The sequence below is a fragment of the Dasypus novemcinctus genome, chromosome 3 (assembly GCF_030445035.2).
Source record: "Dasypus novemcinctus isolate mDasNov1 chromosome 3, mDasNov1.1.hap2, whole genome shotgun sequence".
Classification (NCBI taxonomy): domain Eukaryota; kingdom Metazoa; phylum Chordata; class Mammalia; order Cingulata; family Dasypodidae; genus Dasypus; species Dasypus novemcinctus.
Window position 1 is genome coordinate 67567444 of NC_080675.1, and position 23776 is coordinate 67591219.

Genomic DNA, 23776 nt, shown 5'->3' on the forward strand with positions numbered 1-23776 from the left:
GGGGAAATGTCATAGACTGCTGGCAAACCACCAGAAGCTAGAAGAGGCAAAGAAAGATTCTCCTCTACAGGCTTAAGAGGAAGCATAACCCTACCAACACTTTGATTTAAAACTTCTAACCTTCAGAACTGTGAAGCAATTAATCTTGTTTGTTTTAAAACACATAGTCTGTGTTATTTTGTTATGGTAGCCAGAGGAAACTAATTCAGTCTCCTTGTAGAGTTGTAGAGGATTTAATAAGATAAATCAAAAATGTCCTCAAAACAGTTCCTTGCACACAGTAAAATTTTTATGTCAGTTTAATCATCATCATCATCTTTTTTAAATGACCTTGAATTTCTCTAATCTGGTATGATGATCATATAATTTTTAATCTCAGAGGATAAATTATTTCTCTTATTTCTAATGTTTGGATTAACCTCATTGTTTTAGTTTCCTTGGCTGCTCAAAGGAAAATACTATGAAACGGTTTGTCTTAAACAATGGGAATTTATTCACTCACAGTTTTCAGGCTTGGAAAATGTCCAAAGCAATACGTCATCAAGGTAATGCTTTCTTCCTGAAAACCAGCTGCCAGCAATCCTTGGCTCCTCTGTCACATGGCAAGGCATGGTCTCTCCCTTCTCTTTCAGGTTTCGTAAATTTCATTCTCTTATAAAGCATTCCAGTAGTTAGATTAAGACCCATCCTGACTGAGGTGAGACACACCTTAACTGAAGTAACTCATCAAAAGTTCCTACTTACCATAGGTTTATACCCACGACAGTGGATTTGATTCAAGAACATTTTATGAAGTATATAAAGCTTCAAATCTCCACACCCACTGTACCTCCAAGAAATAGAAATAACCCAACAAAATGAGTAAATTCTGAAACAGAATTGTATTGTAGAAGAAGGTGAGTTATTAGATGCATGGCATTAGTCAAGTTACCTTACCTCACTGGGCCTCAGTTTGCTCATCTGTAAATTGGGATAAATATAATTTCTATTTCCCAGGATGACTGAAAGGATTAGAAAAAATTTTTGTATGAAAAGACCTAGCTTATAGTAGAGGTTCAGTAATTTTACTATTACTGTTGTTTTTTATTATTATTACCAGTAATAAACAAATTCAAATGTTCCTGATGCAGTATAATTCTGTTACTAACAAATTCTTATCATTCCAGAATTTATGAAATTTGTGCTATTCTAATGAGACATTTACTTGGAAAACTGCTTTATCAAATATTCCATCCAACCATAGGGCTGGTTGTAAATTGTGGATATTCTTACCAACATTTTCCCCATTGCAGCAAGCAAAGATGTAACTCTCTTCTAAAGAAAATAGAAACAAACATACTCATTTTGAAATATTTTTTCTGAAAATATTTGACATTATGATTTGAATTTTGTTCTAAGAGATAATTGAACAAAATTGTTGAAAGCAATTTCTCTTTTTTTCAGGTAGGGTAAAGGTTTATTCATTCATCTGGCAAATTTCTATTTGAATGCCTCTAAGCCTACCAAGCTCAGCATTAAGTTACTGGAACATGGCAATCACAAGACACTGGCCCATCTCTCAGGACACAGAGAAACAACAGGCAGCAGCAGTTCACTGTGGTATCTGCTATGGTAGAGAAAGTATAGGATGCCATAGAAACACAGAGGCAGTGCATCTCACCTGGACAGGGGTGGTGTTGTTGAGGACAGAGTAAGTATTGACAGGAAAGTGTTCTCCAGACTAAGGTCCAACAAGATGAGCTGGCATTAGTTAAATGATGTGGCAACAGGGAGGACAGATAAAATGTTTCATGGAGACAGAAGAACACAGGCGAAGTCATCGGGAGAGGGATGGTGGGATGATAGCAAGAGAGTTCAGAACAAAAAGCATCCTGTCAGACTGGGCATCACATGAACTGCAGGGCAGTGGTTCATGAACAGGAAGAGAGAGAGTCCAGATAAGAAAGGAAATCGCACTTTAACCTGGGAATACAGGGGAGCCATGGAAATATTTTTAGAGGGATAATGACATAATCATACTAGGAGTGATGGCCTGGTAATGGTGCCCAGTTGTTTGGTCAAGCAAGAACTAGGCTAACTGAAATACAGTCATACTTTGGTATTCAGCTGCTTTGAAACTTGTTGAATTTGGTACTCAATGTATTTTGATGTTAAAATTTTGTCTCAGTACTCTTTGTTTAGTACTCCATACAAGCTAGAACTTTATGTAGTTGCCTCATAACTCACTACCCTTTCCAACTGAAACAAAGAGTCATGCAGTAGTCACATGGTAGTTCTTTTCCTGTAGACATCCCATTGCAGTCTTATCTTAGTTTCTGTGGTCATTGTGTATTTTTGTGGGTTTTTTTCTCATCATGGGTCCTAAGAAAATGAGCAGTGATAGTGCTCATCAGAAAAGAAAGTTACTTCACACAACCATTGAGCAAATAAAAGAAATAATAGCAGGAAGTGGATATGGCTCAATGGATAGAGCATCCACCTACCATATAGGAGGTCCAGGGTTTGATATCCAGGGCCTCCTGGCCTGTGTGGCAAGCTGGCCCACGTGGAGTGCTGCCATGTACAAGGAGTGTCACCCCACACAGGGAAAGCAGCCCACCCAGGAATGGTGCCGCACACAAGGGGAGCTGATGCAGCAAGATGATGCAACAAAAAAGAGACAGAGAAGAGACGATATGAGATGCAGCAAACTAGGGAGTTGAGATGGAGCAAGAGAATGATCACCTCTCTCCCACTCCAGAAGGTCCCAGGATGGGTTCCTGGAGCCATCTAATGAGAATACAACAGACACAGCAAATGGACACAAAGAGCAGACAACAGAGTGGGGAGGAGAGGGGAGAAATAAGGGAAAAAAGTGATTCTAGGGGAGCAGATGTAGGTTAAGTGGTTGAGCATCTGCTTCACATGTACAAGGTCCTGGGTTCAATCCTGGTACCTCCTACAAACAGACAGACAAATTTTTTTAAAAAGCAAAAGAAATAATAGGTAAATGAGAGCAGTATTTGCATTACTGATCTTGCTAGGGAATATGGTATGTCTAGAACAATGGTCTCCACCATCATTAAGTGATTTTTTAAAAGACTGTTGTTGTGAAAGGAGTTAAAGCAGTAACAAAGCAGCATTCCCAAATACTCCAGGTTGAAAAGCTGTTATTAATTTAGGTAAATGAGAAGCAGTCAGCACGTGACAGTATATCGGAAACCATGATATATGAAAACGCAAAATTATTGAATGCCAATCTCTTGAAAAACAAACCAGAACCAAGTGATGAGAGTGCTGAAGTTTTAAGGTCAATCACAGCTGCTCTGGTGCATCTAAAAAGGAGACTAGCATCCATAGCGTCATGAGGCATGGCAAAGCAGCAAATGCCAATAAAAAGTCTGCAGATAAATTCATCAGCGAATTTTAAGACTGCTTGTAGAGGTTGAGGATTTTATTCCCTATCAAGTTTTTAACTGTGATGGGAACAGAGTTTTTGGGGGAAAGAATGCCAAGTAGGATCTACATCACAAAGGAGGACAAGGCATTACCAGGCAACAAACCAATGAAGGACAGGCTCACTCTGTTGTGTGGGAATGCTAGTGGAGACTTAAAACCCAAACCACTGCTAGTTTATGATAGTGAAAACCTGCAAGTTTTCAAGAAGCATAATGCCATAAAAGGCAAACTCCATGTGATGTGGAGGGCAAATAGCAATCTTGGCTCATGAGGCAATTTTTCACCAAATCAATAAATGAAGTGTTTGGTATCTCAGTAAAAAAAATATTTGCTGGAGAAAGATTTGCCTCTGAAAGCTCTCCTACTTTTGGACAATGCACCTGTGCACCCTCCAGGCTTAGAGGATGACTTACTGAAGGAGTTCAACTTCATCACTGTAAGGTTCCTGCCCCCCAGCACTACTCCTCTCATCCAGCCCGTGGACAAGCAGATCATTTCAAACTTCAAAAAGTTATACACCAAGGTGCTTTTCCAGAGGTGCTTTGAGATCACCTCTGACACCCAGTTGACCCTCATAGAATTCTGGAAAGAACATTTCAACATCCTGCACTGCCTTAACCTTATTGATAAGGCCTGAACAAAGACCTTTACAGGACAATGAATGAATTGTCCTAGAAGAATTTGTGGCCAGAAGTTGTTGCTCAGAGGTACTTGAAAGGATTTGAGGCTGACCCCAAGCCGGCAGGTACAGAGCGTACAGTTTTGCAGGATATTGTATCTTTGGGCCAATCCATGGGTCTGGAGGTCAATGCTGCTGATGTTGAGGAGTTAGTGTAGGAACATCGTTAAGAGCTCAGCACTGAGGACCTGCAGGAACACAGAAGGAGCAGAAACAAGAGAGTGATGAAGAGATATTTTTCAGGTGTGGAGGAGATAAGTGAGGATTCACCAGTTCCTTGATAAAAGAAATGTGTACAAAATGGGCGGAAGTTCAAAACTTTGTGGAGAAGTACCATCCAGACAAAGATCTGACAAGAAGAAATGTGAACTTATTGAATGACCAAACAATTTCACACTTTCAAGGAATCTGGAAAAAATATAGAATCGGTCCTCATTGAATAAGTTTTTAGTGAAGGTGACAAAGAGTGTGTCAGAGCCCATGGACCAAGTTGAAAAAAGACAGAAAAGAGAAAGAACACCTGAAATGCAAGTGCCCATTTTTCTATCTGAGGGGGCTCTCCTTCCAAGCAGCACTCCATCTAACCTCTCCTCCCACCATCCTATTAGGCCACGGAATTTTCTTGTACAGAAAAAGTGAAGTTTTTATTTTATTTAAGTATTTTTAATTTCTAGGCTTATTTCTTATGTAATGATATACATCCCTATCTTTTCACATATTGCCTTTAAAATGTGCATTGTCTTTGGCTTGGGAATGCATTAAATTTATTAAAATATTCCTTACTGGAAAAATTTGTTTGGTACTCATCATTTTGGTACTCATCACACCTCCCAGAACCAATTAACAACTTGTCCTGAGGTACCACTGTACAAGGCATTTCATGGACTTTAATCATCAGTGAGTTGATTGCATAGATGGCTGGTTACATCTTCAATCAACTGAGGAGATTACCATCAGCAATGAGTGATATCTCATCCAAACAGCTGAAGGCCCTAAAAGGAAAAGTAATTTCAGTTAAAGTCTCATACTATTTACAGATATCTCCTGTCAGTTCTGTTTCCCTAGAGAACCCTGACTAATACACTAGGGTATTAAGAAGACTTACCTTGCTGCAAGAATGTTAGAAAGTGAATTGAACTGCTGGTAGGCTGGAGGTAGGAAATCCCTTTCAGGCACACTTGGGTTTATTGCCCAGGGGAGGAATAAAGGTACCCTAGGTTAGGGGAGTGGCCACAGTAGTAGAGAGAAGAGGATGGATTCCATACTATGAGGTAAAATCAACTGGATTTAATAACAGGCTAGGAGAGCCAGGAGAAAAGGGAGTCATGGATGGTACCCTGGCCCCTAAATTGGACAACCCAGTGAATGGAGGTGCCATTCAATGAAAATGTAAACACTAGATAGGAGCAGGAGCAAATGAGTCAGATGATCATTAGTTTTCCATGATGTAAAATGCAATAATATTTATACTGGCTTTATATCTATAAATTTAAGAGCATTATAGGATTATCTAAAGAACCAAAATGAAGACATTCAGTAAACAACATAACAAAGTGTTTTATTGGCATTCAAAAAATTCATATTAATTTCTTAGTTTCATTGTCTTGGTATTTGTAAAAATATACATGTACTTTGGCCAAATATCTATTTTGGAACATACATTTTTTAAAATTTCCAAAGTATTTTTTAAATAGTTCTCAGCAATTCGAATTTAAGTATCTATGAAAAGAAGTCTTAGAATTTTTTAAAATACGAAGACTTTTATCAGGGACCTCTAAAAGAAAAGTCACAGAGGCAGGATAAAATTAAAACATGACATGGATTTTAGGTACATAATACTTCCCTTAGTTCATTCAATAACAATTTATAAGCATCTGCTTTGTTCCAGAAGACATGTAAACCTCCGAGAAATCAGAGGGGATAGAATTCTTCTATCAAATAGCTCAAAGAAAAGAAAAAAAGACACAGATTAAAATAAATATGATAGTCATATGCACTGGTGATGTGGGAACATAGAGAAGGGCTACCTCATCCTGCCTGGGGCCAGAGGGAGTTGTGAAGGAGGTTGGAGTCAGACAGGACCTGCCAAGGAAGGTGGCACTTAAAGGCAAGTAGGGGTTTGAGGGATGATGAGGAGGACAAGAAAAGGTATGCCAGTCAAACAGAAGATCATGTGCAAAAGGGAGATAAAAATGAAATAACCCTTATTTCAGTGAGAGTGAAGAACAATGAAGGAAATGGGGAAAAAATAGGAAAAGAAGGAATATTACTGAAGATAATTAGCACATATCATAGAACATCAAAAAATCAACTAATATGGTAAATTGTATGTATAAAAATAATTATGCAAACTTAGGTTTTATCAAAAAATAAAGGAAGACAAAATTTATGAAATTAAGGGGGAAAAATGACAGGAGAAAGCAAAGATTTCTTTTGAAAAGAAAAATTGACAGCACACTGAACAAGTGGGAATATAGAACTAAAGAAATACCTGAGCAATAACATATAAAAGGATTAAAGAAAATAGAAACATCCAATAACAATTTTCTCAAAACATAATTTATTTCTACAGATGTTTTATAAATGACATTCATAGTTATAACATCTGTGTGTGTTTATCTTTGTTTCAACTTTGATTCTGTCCTTTGTCCTAGAATTTATTTCATATCTCAGCAGAAACTTAAAAAGGAATGTTTTATGTTCAATCCCATTCATTATAATTCTTTTTCTGTTTGGGTTATGTAGCAGTTTGATATTATTGATGAGTCCCAAAAAGAAATATTGGATTATATTTGTAAACTGATCTTTTCCTCTGGGCATATTAGATTATATTGGATCCAGAGGTTTACTTGATTAGGGAATCAGGTAAACCCCACGTATCAGTAGGGCATTCAGTCCCCACCCCTTGGTGGGTGGGGACTCACAGATAAAAGACATGGCAAAGGACAGAAGTGGAGGGTTTTTGACATTGGAGGTTTGATGCTGAAGTCTTAAGCTGGAGCCCCAGGAAGTAAGCAAAAAGAGGAAAGAAAAGCAAGCCCCAGGAAGAGAGAAACCCTGAGCCCAGAGAGAAGCAAGTCCCTGGAAGAGAGGAACCCAGGAAGCCTGACCCTCACCAATGTCGGCAACCATCTTGCTCCAACATGTGAAAATAGACTTTGGTGAGGGAAGTAACTTATGCATTATGGCTTGGTATCTGTGAGCTCCTACCCCAAATAAATATCCATTATAAAAACCAACCAATTTCTGGTATTTTGCATCAGCATCCTTTCAACTGACTAATACAGAATTTGGTACTGAGGAGTGGGGAAGTGCTTTTGCAATTATCAAAATGGTAGAATGCTTTTATAAAAGGGTAAGGGGTATTTTTTGGAGAAATTGTGAGATGCTTGGAAGAAAAACCTACTGTACTTTGAAGAGACTGTTGATAGCAATATGGATGCTAAAGAGACTCTTTATGATACCTTAGAAGTAAATGATGAAACTATTATTACAAAATGGAGGAAAGGCAATTTGTGTTTTAAAGTTACAGAGAACTTAACAAGATTGACTCCTGGTATCTTATGGAAGGCAGAATTTGAAAATGGTAAGCATGAGTGTTTACCTGAAGAAATTTCCATAGTAAATCCAGAGAATGTGTCTTGGCTTCTGCTTCCAGCTTATAGCAAAATGCTAGATGAGGGGTTTATGCTGAGGACTGAACTATTGGGCACAAAGAAAACGGAAACTGATTCTGGAAATTCTAAGCTCCTGGAAATCAAGATCCCAGATGAAAGTGCCCCATGAGAGGACTTAACTAAACTTGGAACTTGTAAAGCAGGACTGAAGATGCAGTTATCTCAGAAAGACTTGTAGAAAGACTTACTATCTGATGGCTTGGACCCTGCTTCTTGCATGTTAAACTAAAAAGCTTTTTGAGAGAGCTGTATGAACAAAACCACTGTCAGCCTGGGATAAAAGGGACATGGAAAGGAGAGATTGAAGGGGAAATTACTTCAAGAAGAAAACCATGGAAGCTGAGATCTGGAATTAAGACATCACCTTGTTGGGAAGCAGACTTAGCCCAATAGATACGGCGTCTGCCTACAACATGGGAGGTCCGCAGTTCAAACCCTGGGCCTCCTTGACCTGTGTGGAGCTGACCCATGTGCAGCACTGATGCATGCAAGGAAAGCCCTGCCACGCAGGGAGCCCCACACTCAAGGAGTGCACCCCACAGGAGAGCCACCCAGCATGAAAGAAAGTTCAGCCTGCCCAGGAGTGGCAGCCACACACACGGAGAGCTGACACAGCAAGATGACACAACAAGAGTAGACACAGATTCCTGGTGCTGCTGACAACAATACAAAAATATAAGCAGACAAAGAAGAATACACAGTGAATAGACACAGAGAACAGACAATTGGGGTGGGGGGAAGGGGAGAGAAATAAATTAAAAAATAAAATCTAAAAAAAAAAAACTTGTCATTATAAAAAAAAAAGATATCATCTTGTCCCAAGAGAGGAACCCCAGCCATGTGTACAGAGAGGGTGAGTTTGCCCCAGAAGTTGAGGAGAATGGATGTTCCTGCCCAATGTTCTAGGACGATTTTGCTGCCTCAGGGTACAGAGAGGGTGGAACACATCCCCCAAGGATTAGAGTGGTTGAGGTCAGCATCCAACAGGTCTAAGAAGGGTGGACCTGTCCACCGTGGATTAGGGAAGGCCAGGAGGTCAACCTGTTGCTCTGAAAAGGTTGAGCTGCATGCCAAAAGTTAGGGAAGGCCAGATGGTCAACTCATTGCTCTAAGAGGGTTGAGCCTGTATGCCAAAGGTTAGGGGAAATGTTGTCTTCACATCACTGTACTAGGGGGGTTACCCAAAGATAGGGTAAGGTGGGGCAATCACCGCAAACACTCTTGGAAGGAGAGGTCTGGAGCTTGGTCAACACCCAGATCCTTGATGAGGGTAGAACCAAGAAAATGGCCATTGAGCAAGCCTGTGGAAAGAGTGGGTTCCCATAAGGCCCCAAGGAGAAAAAACCATCATCTTAAGAATGACTCTTAGACTTTGAAAATGAATAGAGGATGCCCTGCAGGTCTACTTAATTGTTGAGGACCCATGACTCATGCTTCTCTCCCAATTTCTTCTTATTGTAATGAAAATGTTTATCTTTGGTCGGTCCATTTGTGTATTGCAAACAGATAAATTGTTTTGTAAGTTTCAGAGGTCTATAGCAGACAGGACTTTGCCCCAAGACAAACTGTATTTCTTTAAATATATGATTTAGTACTTGCATTGTAACTGAATTAAGGTTTTTTTTTTTTAATATTGTAATGTCTTTTTGGAATTCAGAGGGTGGAGTGTAGCAGTGTGATATTATTGATGAGTTCCAAAAAGAAATATTGGATTATGTTTGTAAACTGATCTTTTCCTCTGGGCATATTAGATTATATTGGATTCAGAGGTTTACTTGATTAAGTAATTAGGTAAACCTCTTGTGCTAGTAGGGCATTCAGTCCCCACCCCTTGGTGGGTGGGGAATCACAGATAAAAGACATGACAAAGGACAAAGTTGGAGAGTTTTTGATGTTGGAGTTCTGCAGTTGGAGTTAGATGCTGAAGCCTTAAGCGGGAGCCCTAGGAAGTAAGCTAGAGCCCTAGGAAGGAGCACAGAGGAAAGAGAAGCAAGCCCCAGGAAGAGAGGAACCCTGAGCCCAGGAAGAAGCAAGCCCTAGGAAGAGAGGAACCCAGGAAGCCTGAAACCCCCAGATATCAGCAGCCATCTTGCCCCAACACGTGAAAATAGCCTTTGGTGAGGGAAGTAACTTATGCTTTATGGCCTAGTATATGTAAGCTCCTACCCCAATAAATACCCTTTATAAAAAACAACCAATTTCTGGTATTTTGCATCAGCACCCCTTTGGCTGACTAATACAGGTTAGCTGTGGCAGTAGTGAATTTCAAATGAACTTCAAATGCTTCCTAATTTTTGAAATAATTTATTCTCTATTTGTAGATGCAATGTTACAGGATTAATCCACTAGAACTCACCCTTCAGAAAGAATTTTAAAATATAACAAAATCTAAAAATACATTTATTTGAAAAATAAGAGAAATTCAATAATTTTTTATTCTCCCATCAACCCACTCCCATGAGTCCCCCACAAAGTCTGTTTATCGTCTTATTACACATGTTACTCTAACCTATATATAATAGTATACATGAAATTACTTAAAAAAGACACCTCTGAGCTGCTGTGGCTAGGAAGTCTAAGAAATAAAATCTGTTTCAGTTTGAAGTGTATTTAAGAAGCAATACTTTTTTCTCTCTAAAAATAAAAATAACATTTATTGATCACAATACATTTCAGGGTTTTTCTAGGTACGTTCCCCACATGGGAAGCGGACTTGGCCCAGTGATTAGGACATCCACCTACCACATGGGAGGTCTGCGGTTCAAACCTCGGGCCTCCTTGACCCGTGTGCAGCTGGCCCATGTGCTGTGCTGATGTCACAAGGAGTGCCGGCAGTACCATGCTGGGGTGTCCCCCGCAGAGGGGAGCCTCACGCGCAAGGAGTGTGCCCCGTAAGGAGAGCTGCCCAGCACGAAAGAAAGTGCAGCCTGCCCAAGAATGGCACTGCACACACAGAGAGCTGACATAACAAGATGACGCAACAAAAAGAAACACAGATTCCAGTGCCGCTGACAACAACAGAAGCGGACAAAGAAGAATATGCAGCCAATAGACATAGAGAACAGACAACTGGGGTGTGGGGGAGGGGAGAGAAATACATAAATTAAAAAATCTTTTTAAAAAAGTCATAATAACCCTATAAAGCAGCAACTTAACTGAGTTTAAAATGCCCTTTCCTGAACTACAACACACAAAAAATGTGCACCACATGAAAATAGGGTCAGAGCACTACATAGATTGCTGAAAGAAGAAATAAACATTCAAAAATACTTGAGAACCTCCTGCATGCAAAACTCTGTTCAATTAAACAAGACAAGCATTACTTCCTTTATTTGGGACTTGGAAAAAGAGACAATAAATATTAAAAGGTAAATTATTTGGTACATTAGAAGATGATTTTGATATGAAAAAAAGTAAGGCAGGGTAAAGATCAGAAGTGGGAGTAGAGCAAAGAGCAGGTTACAGTTTTAAGTTAAGGTGATCAGAATAGGCTTCATAAGAAGGTAACATTTGTATTAAGACTTAAAAAGAGATGAGGAAATTAGTTCTTCAGATATCTGAGGAAGAGCCAGAGGAAACAGACAATGCCTAGGTCATAGAGTGAGAAAATGCTTAGGACAGTCAAGGGGCAGCAAAGAGGCATGACTGAGGGGGAACAAAAGAACTGAGGTATAAGAGGTGATGAGAGTGTGTGCAGATAATGCCGGACTTTGTAGCCATTGAGAAGACCTGGGTATTTAATGAGTGAAAGGGTGGGTTACAAAAGGATTTGAGCAGAGAGGTGACCTGATCTTACATCCTAAAAGGATCATTCTGGCTGCCCTATTGAAAATGGTCCATAGTGAGGAAAAGATATAATTAAGGAGACCTATTAGGAAACTATTGCAATAATCCAGGCAAGAGATAGTGGTGCTTCATACTAGTTTGTTATCAGTAGAGGTGGTAAGAAGGAGTTGGATTATAGTTATATTTTGAAGGTAGAATTAACAGGATTTCCTAATAGATTAGAAGTAGAATGTGAAAGAGAGAAGTAAATGATCACTTCAAGATTTTAGATCTGTGCAACTAGAAGGACAGAATTCCCATCAACCAGAAATAAGGAAAATTGCTGACAGAGCATGTTAGAACACCTTTGGAGCAAGGAGAGGGATAGAGAGTTTAGAAGGTCAGTTTTGCATTTATAAACTTTGAGAAGATGTTAATTAGGCAGTTAGCTGGATATACAAATCTTGAGTTGGGAGAAGTATGGGAAGGAGATGTAAATTTGGGAATTTTCAACATATAAATGAGATTTAAAACCATAATTAGAGGTTACTCTTCAGTGTGTGGGCATGTAAGTTAGTGTACAGTTGAGAGAATGAATGAGTGAAGCAAGGAGAGAGGGAGCAGGGAAAAGCAATTCCCAAGTAAAGCATGCAACCAAAAACATAAAAAGCAAAAGCAACCATTCTTACCAATATGTGAACAAAACATTCAGGATTTTGAGAAAATTTGTGCATTCAGAGATGCCAGAAATAAGTAATTTCTGCAAATATTTAAAAGAGTCCTTAAGCAAATTAAGGGGCAACTCCAATTGAGAGGGAGTTAGGAATTAGAATGGAACATGTGAACAAGTATTTCAGTATTTGGACAAGGCAATTTTTGGAAGAACTCATTCTGGAAGAACAATTGTTCTCTTGGGCATTCCAGAAAAAGGGTGCTTACTGTTTTCTCAGAGAAGAAGAGCTAGAAATGGATACTAGGATGCTATCTGTAGCACTCATGGTTTTTACAGTTAATGTATGCCTAAATTAACTACAAAGCAAGTATATTATCACTCATTTGTGTGTTGCAGGGATGGCAGTTCATTCTTCCTCATGTTATCATAGAGCTGCAAATTAAAAATTTCCCATTGAGAAATAATCATAAATATACAGGAAAGCACATACATATCAAATAGATCCTTCATAACAAATATAGTCGCAATATTGACATCACTACTCAGATACTACTAGTATGCTGGAAAACACTTTGGAAATAAATATCAAGAACCTTAAAATGCTCACAAACTTTGATCTAGTAAGTTTATGTCAAAGAATTCATCCAAACAACTAATCCAAAACACACACTCAAAAAGCTTTATACTCAGAGAGGCATATCATTATAGAATGGTTAGGAAATCATGCTGTCGTCATACACTGGGATGTACTGGGTAATATGTTGGATAGTATTGATTAGACCTGTCAGTATTGGAGGAGAGAAGATATCAAGTATGACTAGAAACAAGTTAAGTCAGTGAATTCAGAGTGCAGTGTACTGATAAGTACAGCCCTGTGGAAAATCAGTTGAAAGAGAGAAAAAGACAGTACAGAATTTTAGATTTTTAAAAGCTTAGTTGTAAGGTTTGCCAAGATCTCTGTTAAACTACAGTGTAACCCAGTAGGGGCTAAAGTGTCAGCAAAATTGGATTAAGTATGCACCTCTTTCTAATACCCTAACATTAGGCCCTCATCCTTATGCTAACTCTATTTTAAATAAAATCCATATGTAAATGAAGTAATTACTAATTAGAAGTGGAGCAATATGTTCTAGTTCTACCTCAGGGTAAGTTCTGGGAAGGCCAATGAATTAGTATAGCAAAAGGTCCTAACAACGGAAATGAATTTCAGTTTTATATATCAGGGATTCACAGTGGCTCCTTGGGAATGTCTTCAGTGAAGCAGACCCATTGTTTCTATTGCTGCTTTGTTCGTAATCTACACACTTAAGCAAACTGAGATTTGCACATTCATAAAATGTATTCTACCTGTCTGTGTCCTTACCAAAAAGGGACTTTTAGCCAGAAAAAGGCAAAACTCATTTTCCTGCTAGCTCGGGTAAATTGACTTGGAATTGGATCTACTGCAGCAGCCTGCTGTTTAAATTGTTCACCCTACTGCTTGCTAATACTCAGAGGGGTTGACTCCACTCAGGAGCCAACAGAATATTGTGCAGCATTTAATGTGCTTAGTAAGAATTTGCAATAATGTTTGAAAATGCTTATGCTAATATTAAAGACAGGGTAAGTTATATATTCAATATTACCTCAACAATGTACAAAAATTATGCTTAGTAAAAACCATTAACAGTTCTCTCTGGGTAGTAGCAAAATAAAGAATTGTTTTCTTACTTTCTATTGGAAAATATTTCTATAAAGAACATGTATTACTTTTATAAATAGAAAATGGGAAGAGTTTCTGGGGCTCAGAGTGGATCATAGGAGGCAAACAATCCCCTTCAACAAGGCTTACTTCTTTGTGAGTATGCATCACTACTATTATTAAAGATCGAACTAAATCAATTCTACAACAGAGAAAATAATTAACACATTAGTGAATGGTGCTTCTGCTTATACTTCAATCCCCAAATGCCTAATCAACCTTATTAAAGTAACTTTTATTAAAATTCAGCAGAAAGGTAATTTGCAAATTTTAATGTTTTTCTTCCTTGATATAAAATTTTCCTGGCCCATATGAACCTGAAACAAGTTTTCTTCCTCCTAGTCTATCTTTTCTTAATGTGACTCTCCCATTTTGAATAGAATATATGACACCTGTGTTCTCTAAAATTTCATTCAGAAGGTAGAAAGATGCTGCTACCTGCCCTTTCCTATGTCCCACTGCTACCAAGTCAATAAAAAGCCAAAAGTAGCCACCACTAACCCTAGCAACCAATAAAAAGAGGCAACTCTTTTTCTGACAATTTGGGGCTACAAACTTTTGAGATTAATATGTTTCTCAAGAATGAGCTATTGTAGCTCTGCTATTTCTTTCATAAACGAAGAGATGTTTTATGAAAATAGGGGCTCGATAAACTCAATTCATTTTATTTTTGAGCAGCTAGGGCCTCTGATGCAGCAACCACAGGGCACACTGTGCCAATCTGTCTCTCCCACATTCTAAATTGGAGAATTAAGCCATGCATCTAATTATCACTTTGCCTGGAGGGTTACGCACTTACTGATTTTCTTTGCAATGCCCTGTAAACCACCTAGTTACCATAGGTTCCTGAGACTATCAGGTTTCTTACTTTATATTACTAGGCCCCTGAACTTATCCCAAGAACACTTGTGGCATATAGATCCTGAAAAAATTTTTTCTGTGCAGTTTGACTGAATAAAAGCAATTTTCTGGGTTAACCATTGCTCCTAGTGCACAAAGCTCAGGTTAATTATGGGCCACTGAATTGGTAAAGACAAAGGTCCTAAAAGACAAAATGATCAATTGCTGTAAACTCTCTAGCCCTGTATGACATCCTCAAAATCAGGGGTTCTTAACCAGGGGTCCATGGACAAGTGATCTGTGGAAAGATTTCAGAGGGTCCGTGAGTTTAAATTGAAAAAAAATCAATTTATTATCTTTATTATCTCTGATCTCTAACTGAAATCTAAAATTTCCTTCACTTAACAAATGTAAGTGATGTACGTGATAATTTACAGTCATACAGTAGTACAGTAAGTGCAATAATTTACAGTAGGGCTTCATGGTCTTCCCCTGACTGGCAAAGGGGTCCAAGGAACAAAAAGGTTAGAACCTCTGCTCAAAATAGTCTGAATGTGGAAAACTTTTATAGGATCAAAGATATTATGCTGAAGTAACACAACTTTGAAGACAAAACAAAATCCTAAGAAACAGAAACTTGTGAACCATCAGTTATGGCCAAAAGTGTAGAGCAAATTTTTAAAATAACTAAGCAAGAGATCACTCTTTGATAATCAGTTTTGGGTAGTGGTGGCTTTACACATGTTTCTTTGAAAAATTTACCTCAGACAGCATTTTTCTACAGCTCCACATATTTCATGCATATCCAATTAACTAATCTTCTGTCTAAGCATCATTAGCTACTTTACACCACTTCAGGAGATAAAATGGAAAACAATGGACCTTTAGCCTAATCTTCTGATGATTTTAGCATTGAATAAGGACCAGAAAGAAGATATCATTGTCAGCCCACAATACACTGCAGAATGTTACATTATCTCAAAGCTGCCCTGTCCTCATAGGCCTGGAATCTGAAAACCTTCCTAAGCAATTAAACTTAAAATGTTCTTCTGCTACTCCTTAATGTCTTTCTAATTCTTTGAGACTTTCCTTTTATCCATCGCTAAGAAACCCTCCCTTAAAGCTCTCCTTATTAGATCACCATCATCATCGATTTAGAGAAAATGAAAGCATCAACTAATTTATAGGAAAGGTTTTAGACCTTACTTTTCCCCCAAAGAAGCTTTATTAGCCTGTAAATAAAAGAATCTAAATCCTCCACCTAATCATAAAGGATTTTGTATTGGCACATTCTAGGATCCTTATTTATCCTACAAATAAAACCATTCATTATGTGCTTTTGTTTCCCAGCATCTCATTAACTCTTCTTACACAAGTACATCTAAAATAGTCTCTCTTATATTTTCACTACAATTCAGACTTATCTTTGATAATGGAATTTGAGATCAAAGGAGAGTGTTGAAAATGTAAATGTGGCCTCCAGGGAGCACCAGAAGAGCAGATATTCTCTCCCTGTGTTCATTGCTACACTGCACTACCCAAGATAAAGTAAACAGCACACATCCTGCCCTCAAAGAGCATATATTACCACCTACCTGAGGAGAAAAAAGACAATACAACAGTGATCAATATAGATACCATATAATGAAGCCCCAAGTTGGCATTACAGTGTGTAATGTAATTAAGAGAACCAGAAAATCAATCGATGAGTACAAGAGGCTATAATGCAGGTTTCAATATAAGAGGTGGACCTCAAGGTGACTAATATGGAAATAGAGTGATTCAACACATAGGGACCCACCTCAGAAGGACAGAGTGTTTGTGAATGGTGAGATTTCTCTGCTCAGAGCCAAGGGTACTGGAGAAAGTCTTTAAGTACCTTAAAAGAGATAACTATGAAAATAGAAAATGTAATATTCCAGTTACTATTGCTGCATAGCAAATTACCCTAAAACTTAGTGGCTAAAGACACCATTTCATGATGTTCATGGGTTTGGTAGGTCAGAAATTCAGAAAGAGCAAAGCAGGAATGGCTGCTTCCTGCTCCACGATGACTCAGGTAGAAAGTCTTTAAGGCCAGGAGCTGGAGTCATCTGAAGACTCATTCACTCACATTCAATTAAACTGGGATGACTTGAAGAATAGGATTGCTAACCAGAACACCAATATGTGACCTCTTCATATGGCTTTGCTTTCTCAGCTCAGATTTCTTACATGGCATTCAGTGCTCCAAACACAAATGTCTCAGTGAACAAGGCAAAAGCTGCATCACCTATTGACCCAGGCTTGGAAATCACAGTTTCACTTCTGTCATATTCTATTGGTCAAAGCAGGCAAAAGTCTAAGAGGTAATAGATCCCATCTCTCAGTAAAAGGATGCCAAGGAATTTTGAGGCCATATTTTAAAATCAACAAGCACAGGTTTATTGAGTATTTTCTTCCACAACATCTAAAATACTTCACAATTGCACAGATCCCCCATATACTTATGAAAAGAAAAAGAGTAGAAAATAAATGTTCAAAGCTGGGATGACCACATGACTATCAGGAACAGTTCTAGTTTATACACATTGTCCAATGTAGTTATTAATAACTCCCCTTTCACTCTCAAAAGTGCCCAGTTGAATTATAAGTTATATGATCATCCTATTTCATGTTAAATTGCCCCGATTCAAAGAGCCCATCCATATATACAAAGTTAAAGCACATCTTCTCCTCTCCCAAATTCACCTTTTTCTAAAATGTTCATGTCAATGAATTATATGAACTTTTCCAAATGCACTCACTTTCTGAGCAACATACCAGTTACTTTATCAGTACGTAAAAACATCAACCAGTAGTTGAGGGTTAGGTGCTCACAGAGACACAGACACTGTTGATTGCAGGCCCGAAGTTTATTGAGAAGCTCTTCCAGTGGAGGGGGTCTGAAAATTAGGCTTCGGCCCTTTTATGGAAGGTGGTGGATATGACTATACAGTGCATCAAAGGTGGGGAAACAGTCTGTGGGGAGGGCGGTAGAGTCTGAGTACAGCCTGGGGTCAATAAGGGGTTGTAAAAGAGAATTATTCTCATGTATGGCTTGGGGGTAGTGGGATGGGATGTAGGGTATTCTTGGAATGAGGGAGGGTTTGATAGGCCGGGGCCCAGAAGGAATGAAGGTCTTTATTTGCTCCATCCCCACTGTGATACGGCTCCTCTGTTCATTCTTGCGGGGAGATGCGCTGGCTTCCTACATATAGGCAGCTTGCTCAAGCGATCAGAATGGAGTCACAGCCTCATGACCTGTTAATCATTGCAAATCTTGTAAGGGAGAATCTCTAACATTCCTAACTCTTTGATTATATATATATGGTGAAGGACCTAAGTAATAGGAATACTGGGCAGAGCGGAAGGGTGAGAGAATTCAGGACATTGACTCAGTCTGGCTACTTCCTGCTGTCAGGAGGTGGTGAGGGGTTCCCTTCTGTTTTATCCAGCAGGTTCTGATTTCTAGTCCTGAAGAGGTTGATATTGGCATTCATGTAGCAAAAAGATGCCATTCACATATTTCTGAGTTGTTGAATGTAAGATTTGGCATATGAATTGGACAAGAAGATATAAGAGACAAAGACCAAAAAGAAGCAGCAGCAATTCTATCAGTAATGGTGTTATGGGTAAAGGATTGATTTTGGGGATGAGGAAAAGTAAGAAAGAAATGAGGATAACCATGACTGATTTCCATAGCTTTTGTCTCAGGCCCTCTGAATGATTTCTGTTTTCCTTTAAAATTTTGAGATATTCTTCTGCCTGTCCTGTTCTGTTAATATAGAAACAACAAGTTTCATTTATGAATCCACAAGTGCCTCCTGAGATAGCAGTGAGGACATCCAGTACTCTTATATTTTGTAAGACAACTGATGCCAGGCTGTTAATTTCCAGTTGCTGATTATTTATGGTCTATATAGTTGCATTCCAAGATAGCTGTAATGTGAGGGAGATATTTAGGATTGCTCATTCCAACATTAGAATACCTACAAACCAGAAAAGATTGTGAAAGATGGTGTGTCCTATGCCAGGCTTTTCTAGGATTGGATTATCATGGGTGTGATATCCAAATTCTGGGTCCCCTAACTGATGCCTCTTATTTTGTTCATTCAGTTGTTGAGGCTGAAGTGAAATTTCAAGAAAAGAGCTGAGATTAGGTATTTGTCCAAAGGAGGCCATATTTTGGGGTTTTAGGATGGTGGTGTTAGGAATAATAGATACTATAGTGCAAGTTCCCATTCATACCTTAGGAAGTATTAGCTATGCAGTATTACCACACAGAAAATAGAAACCTGTGTCCACAAGCATTAGTGCCATTGAGGGGGCTGAGAGAATAAAAGAAGAATGCAGGTGATTGGCAATGCTCAACATTTGGGTTCCTCCATGTACCACATTAACACATAAAGGACAGTAGTGGGGACAGAAGTATCATGTTAGGCTAGTCTGATAGAGAAGATTTCAGAAAAGAAAAGTGAAGAGATTTTGGGGTTTCTGCTAAGTTTTAATTTAGTTAAATTATATAATTATCCTGATTGTGTTCCTACCCCAAATAACTAGGCGTGTTTATAAAAGCTATTGAAGCACAGTATGTCTTCACTACAATTTTTATTGCTTACTCATGTAGGTAGTGTTTGATTGATGCCTGTGTCATTCCAAAATATGGTTGAATTAAAATGTTCGTTTGGCACTTTCAAAGCTGCCTGCCAGTATAGTATGGTAGTGTTAAAGAATAGTCTATGATTACAAAATGTAATGGGTATATATATATATCCTAAATTAGTTGCATAAGGTCATGTGGATAGGTAGTTAAAGCATAAAAAAGGTCTGTTTATTAGGACTGGGACAACACCATAGAATTTGAATTTTCCCCCTAATGAGAGATGTTTAAGACCTGACAGAGAATAAGTATATCTTCATATTCTGGTAAATTTGGCAGATGTAGAGGAACAGTTGTGTAATCCATCAGCCTCCAAAGCCAGTGTATTGTGGGCAGATATGCAAGAGTGTTCCTAGGCTTAGAGGAAAAGTGAGTAAGGATATAGTTGCAGCATGGGTATGCTCAGGGCATATCCAACCATTAGAATCTCATAATTTACTGTCTACAGAAGGCAGAGGAGCAGGCTTTAATCTGGAAAAGTGTATCCATGATGCAAAGTTTAAACGCTTTGCTGCAGTGGGAGAGGTTAGGAGAACAAGAAAAGGACCTGTACACTTTGGGGTTAAAGGCTTGGGGTGTAGGGCCTTTAGGTATACCCAGTCACCTGGTTGAATAGGCAGCAAGGTGACAGAAGGTTCCAGCACAGGAAGAGTGGTGTCAGTTAGCTGATGCAGGAAGGAATGCATTTGTGTTAAGCCAACTATATCAGTTTCAAAATCTGATGATGGGGGGCAGTATAAGGGTAAAACGGCATCCATACATGATTCAAAGGGGTTTTAAAGTGTGATTTTCCCCTCTCAACTGGGAGAGAATGGCCTATTCAACAAATGGTGCCTGGAGAACAGGATATCCATATGTAGAAGAATGAAAGAGGATTACCATCTCACACCTTATACAAAGATCAACTCAAGATGGATCAAAGACCTAAATATAAGAGCCAAGACCATAAAGACCTTGGAAAGCAGTGTAGGAAAACATCTACAAGATCTTGTAATAGGAAATGGCTTCATGAACATCACACCAAAAGCACAAGCAGCAAAAGAACAAATAGATAAATGGGACTTCCTCAAAATTAAAACCTTCTGCACCTCAAAGGAGTTTGTCAAGAAAGTAAAAAGGGAACCTACACAATGGGAGAAAATATTTGGCAACCATATATCTGATAAGAGACTTATAACTTGCATATATAAAGAACTCCTATACCTGGAAAATAAAAAGATAAACAACCCATTTAAAAAATGGGAAAAAGATTTAAACAGATACTTCTCCAAAGAAGAAATACAAATGGCTAAAAAGTACATGAAAAAATGCTCCAAATCATTAGCTATCAGGGAAATGCCAATCAAAACTACAATGAGATACCATCTTACTCCCATAAGAATGGCAGGTATGAAAAAAACAGAAGAATACAAATGCTGGAGAGGATTGAAGAAATGGGAACACTCATCCACTGCTGGTGGGAATGCAGAAGGATCCAACCATTCTGGAGGGCAGTTTGGCGGTTTCTCAAAAAACTAAACATAGATTTGCCATATGACCCAGCAATTCCACTGCTGGGTATATACCCAGCAGAACTGAAGGCAGGGACACAAACTGATATATTCACACCAATGTTCATAGCAGCATTGTTTACTATCGCCAAAAGTTGGAATCGACCCAAATGCCCATCAACAGATGAGTGGATCAATAAAATGTGGTATATACATACAATGGAATACTACTCAGCTTTAAGAACAAATGCACTACAAACACAGTGATAACATGGATGAATCTTGAGAACCTTATGTTGAGTGAAGCAACCCAGGCATTGAAGGACAAATACTACAAGACCTAAATGATATGAAATAAGCAAGCTGCCTCAGAGAGCAAGAGACTGGAAGATAGGCTTACAGGAAATCGAGGGGTAGAGGAAGAATGTAAGCTGACATCTACATGGGTGAAATCTATGATAAGCAGGAGGTAAGTATGTGTACAAGGAAGGGAAAAAATGGGGACATAGGGTTACCTTTGGGTGGGACTTTGGGGGTTTGAGGGGGGCTAGGGATGGGCAGATGGGTAATATTGCCCAAGAAATTGGGGGGAGGGTGGGGCAACACACGAACATAGGAGATTGTCAGGTGTTGGTTGAGAGTATAATGCTGAGAAAACCTTTTCAAAATATAATTAGGAAAGTTACCTGTTTAAGATACTCAAAGGGGATAACCTGATGCAGGACAGACTCCTAGGGAATATGTGAATGCTCATTTTGCCAGAGTGGGTTATACCATTGGGTAGAGACCCATATAATGAGAGTGAAGGTAGACCCACAACCTGGGGAGGACTAATGCCATCAAATAGAGGGAACTGTATCTCTCAAGAGAAATGGTGGCTCCCAGGGCATTAGGGCAGTTGAGTGGGTCAGGCCCTCAGCACTGTTGCAAGTATCTCTGAACGTGGCTCCTCAGGAAATGAAGATTGACTGCCACTGTGGGCCCCAAGGGGAGGGGGAAATAGATATTGAATAGATGGAACCAGAGTAAATGTGAGGGCAAGGGAAGTGTTTCACAAGAGTACACAAGGATGGATATAAAACATGTAATATTACACCAAAAACATATAGGGGACGACAGACTAATAATGTAAACCATAATGTAAAACATAGGATAACTAAAAAATTTAGAAAACTCTATAGCCTAGAGTATAAACCACAATGTAAACACAAATGTTATCTTGTTTGAAAGCTATTTTCTCAATATCTGTACATCAGTTTCAGTAAATATGATATGAATAAGTTAAAAGATTATTGCTGTGGAAGGGAAAAGGTTTTATAATGGATATGTGGGACTACTGTATATTGTATATTTGAATTACTGTGATCTAAGGCTCTTGTGAAGAGAAGCTCAATAATTAGGGGAAAAAGAAAAGAAAAAGATAGGATGCAGAATTTTTCCAAATCAATATATATTCTATATCTAACCTTTAAACTCATCGCTATATTCCATTTTACTAGTAAGGGAACCTGACATTATATTGGGGTTCACTGTTCAGGAACTTTTGGATCACAGAGTGGTTCAACAATGGCAGCAAAGGAATACTGGTATGGGATGTTATTGACAGGGGACATATGGTTGACAGGGAGTTATACAGGGCATGTGTCCAGGGTGCATGGAAATGTTTGGATATACTCATAGTGGAAACAATTAAAAACAACAGCTGGGGGGGTACTGGGTTACTGGCCAGGGCGGGCTCTGTCATGGTCCCTAGGGGAGCAGCAGCAGTAGCCCAAGTGTAACAGCAAGGATCAGGAAGGAATGAGGATCCAACAGCAAGCCCCTGATATTAATGACTATGCTTGTGAGCCTATACACCTGAAATAAGAACAAAGCCTAGAGCAGCACTGTGCCTAAGAGTTCCCTCCTGACAGCCTCCGTGTTACTCAAATGTGGCCAGTCTCAAAGCCAAACTCAGCATGTAAATACACTGCCTTCCCCCCAGCGTGGGACATGACACCCAGGGATGAGCCTCCCTGGCGCCAAGGGATCACTACCAAGTACCAGCTGATGACGTAACTAGAAAATGACCTTGAATTAAAGGTTCAACGTGGACCAGCAGAATATCCCTGTCTACATATAATAACAGGAGTTAAAAATGCTGTTTGACCTAAAGTAAGGGGAAAATGAAAAGGACAAATGAGTTTATATGGCTATGAGTCTCTAAAAAAGAGTCTGGAGGTTGTCAGAAGGATTGCCCTTATGCACACCTGAGCAGAGTACCAGAGACAGATAAAGTAGATACAACCCCAGGTATTGGTTCTTTTGAGGGCTAAAGAGACCCACAGGTTCTATGGTCATGGCAGATGGAGTTCACTGCCATGTCGGTTGGCCCTTCTTTGGAGCTGGTGTTTCTGCGTGATGGAGCTGGACTCAGATGTGATCTCTTTTCACAAGACTTTTATGCTACTTTACCGGAATTGTGTTTGGTGCTGGGGTTTAAGATATATCTAGGGGATTTGAATCTCTAGACTGACAATATGATAGCCAGGCCCTGAGCCTCAACAGACTTCAGCTCCTACACTCTGATTTATTGAACTTACCCCACTCAGCTAACATGGAGTTGAAGAATGTCAACCACCACACCATGGAGCCTAGAGTGCTTACAACTGAAAGCAGGAGGATTGCATCCAGTATCCATGTGGAATCTAAACCCCCTCTTGACATAGATGTGGAATGGACACAACCAAGCCAAGGTCCACAGGAAGGAGGAATACAGTAAGGATCAGAGTGGACTTAATGATATTCTATGC